General features: G+C 48.7%; 1 protein-coding gene across 1 annotated transcript in view; it reads left to right on the forward strand.

The window, feature by feature from the left end:
- Positions 1-2,855, forward strand: part of LOC109473618 (mitochondrial pyruvate carrier 1-like) — a 15,712-nt gene that overhangs the window by 7,562 nt on the left and 5,295 nt on the right. The gene's annotated exons all lie outside the window — the stretch shown is intronic.

Raw genomic sequence — 2,855 nt, forward strand, 5'->3', positions numbered from 1 at the left:
GCAGATGTGTCAAACCCGCTGGATTTGGAACCCCTACGTCAGTACAGCTACACCACTTCGCGGACGCGAGTGAAGTAGGATACGGAACCGCTTCGTACATTATACGTATAGAAAATCAAGAAGGCAGAGTACACTGTTCTTTGTTAATGGGCAAGGCCCGAGTTGCACCATTGAAGGCTCACACAATTCCAAGATTGGAGCTTAAAGCAGCAGAAATTGCTGTCCGTGTAAACTCTACGCTCCAAAGGGAGTTGGACGTCAACGTCGACGAGACGTTTTTCTGGACTGACAGCACAACAGTGCTACGCTATATCAACAACGAGAGAACAAGGTATCACACCTTTGTAGCCAACCGGCTAACAGCAATAAGAAACGCCAGCGATCCAAAACAATGGCGTTATGTTGAATCACAACAGAATCCTGCAGACGATGCATCGAGGGGACAGACGATCCAGAAGTTCGTGGAAAACGACAGGTGGGTAAATGGCCCACCCTTCCTGTGGTGCTCACCCAGCGAATGGCCACAGATGCCAGAGGGTCTTCGGCAGCCGCCACAGGGGGACCCTGAAGTTAAGGTGAACGCCATTGGAGTGGAGGAAGCTCAGAAGAGCCCTATGGATGCGCTAATAGCGCATTATTCAAGTTGGCACCGTCTCAAGAAAGCAGTGGCCTGGATCATCAAGGTAAAGCAAGCCCTCAGGCAGAAGAACAAGGCCACTGAAGTCGGATTGACAATGCACGATCTCAAACAAGCTGAAGGAGCTATTTTCAAACACGTGCAGCACAGATACTACCATCAGGAGATAGTATCGTTAGAGAGGTCGAAGGATGCAGGAGTAGCATCTACCAGCAGCGTCTACAAGCTAAACCCAACATTAGGAGAAGACGGTCTGCTGAGAGTGGGCGGGAGACTTGACATGTCGTCTCTGTCAGAAGAAGAGAAGCACCCCATAATACTCCCTAAGGAGTCAGCAGTAAAGCTGCTGATTATACGGAGTATACACGAGGAAGTAGGCCACATGGGGAGAAACTACGTGACGGCCAAGGTGCGAGAGCGCTATTGGATACCACAGAGTAGCACGCTGATCAGAAAGATAATCAGCAGGTGCGTTACCTGTCGACGTCATCACGGCAAAACGGGAGAACAGAAGATGGCTGATCTGCCATAACACCGCGTCATTCCTGATGAGCCACCCTTCACGAGAGTGGGTGTGGATTACTTTGGTCCAATAGAAACCAAGCGTGGAAGAAGCATCGTTAAACGGTATGGAGTGGTGTTCACATGCATGTCAACACGGGCAGTGCATATCGAGAAGGCGGACTCGCTGGACACAGACTCCTGCATCGATGCCCTTAGAAGATTTATAGCTCGACGAGGACAAGTCAAACAAATATGGTCAGATAACGGAACCAACCTCGTGGGGGCAAAGGCCGAGCTAAAGAAGGAGATAGCAAGGTGGAACCAAGACAAGATTAAGGACACCTTACTGCAGAAGGAAGTGGACTGGAAGTTCAGCCCACCTAAAGGATCGCATTTCGGCGGCGTTTGGGAGCGACAGATACGCACAATAAGACAGGTGCTGAGTGCGATCATGAAGAAGAATCCTCTAGATGACGAAGGATTACACACTTTGCTGTGCGAAGCTGAAAGCATAGTAAACGGAAGACCAATAACGGCGGTTAACAATGAAGTTGATGACCTGGAAGCGTTGACGCCCAACCGTCTTCTGACTATGAAAATGAAGACTTCGCTGCCGCCAAACCTAACCAGCAAGAACGACCTGTATGCCAGACGCAGATGGAAGCAGGTGCAATATCTTGCCGACTTATTCTGGAAACGATGGTCGAAGGAGTATCTCACGTCACTACAGGAGCGGCAGAAATGGGGCAAACAAAGGCAAAACCTTGCCGTGGGAGATATAGTTCTCCTGAAAGATGAAACCTCACCGCGAAGTTGCTGGCCGTTAGGCAGGGTGCTGGAAGTGACTCACCACAGCGACGGACTAGTGCGTAGAGTAAAAGTAAAGACGCAAAACAACGTCCTCGAGAGACCAATCGACAAACTATGTGTACTGCTGTAAGCTGGAAGTTAAAGTAGGAAACCATTGCATGCTATTTCTACTAACAATGAGTTATTAAGTTACCAATGTTATAAGGAAGTTGGCTCGTAATATGTAAGGTAAAAATTGCCCAACGGACAATTTGGGGGCCAGTGTAAGTGCCAACTTCCAATTTCGAATTTGCCGCCTCTAGCTTAGTACATATGTGATAGATTAGATTCCCGCCAAAATCCCTACCCCCCTGAACTCCAGGGAGGGGAGCCCCGTCCGGCTGGGGCAGAGAGACAGAAAAGAAATCAGGCTTCCAGAGAGGAAGAAACCAGGCTTCCAGAGAGGAAGAATTCACAAGCAGAAACACAGTGCACAGGGCACGAGAAGAGGCAGTGCATAAGGAATACTCAAGAGGACTGAAGGCAGTCAGCGGATAGAGGACAAACCAGTTTTTTTACCTGACAATTTCTGACAATTTCTGACATTCGGACATTCCGACAAGAAAACATCTTTGGCCTACATCTCGCACCTCAACATCGGTACCAGTGGATATGTGGGAGCAGTTGGATTAGGGAACTAAAGCACACGGGATATAATCAAGGACACATTCAAGATCATCGCACATTCAGGACTTTCAGAGAGAACAATTAGACAAGACAGTGTAGCAGAATCTTGATGAGGCGGCTTCGTTTGTATCACCACTAACCCTACTGATTAAAACAGCATCCACAAGGTAGGCCAGTCTGATATTGTCTGAGTTCCTTCTCTATCTGCCGGCTGAAGCAGGGCCACGGAAACAATCAG

Source organism: Branchiostoma belcheri, unplaced genomic scaffold (genome assembly GCF_001625305.1).
Source record: "Branchiostoma belcheri isolate BF01 breed outbred unplaced genomic scaffold, Haploidv18h27 scaffold100, whole genome shotgun sequence".
Lineage (NCBI taxonomy): Eukaryota > Metazoa > Chordata > Leptocardii > Amphioxiformes > Branchiostomatidae > Branchiostoma > Branchiostoma belcheri.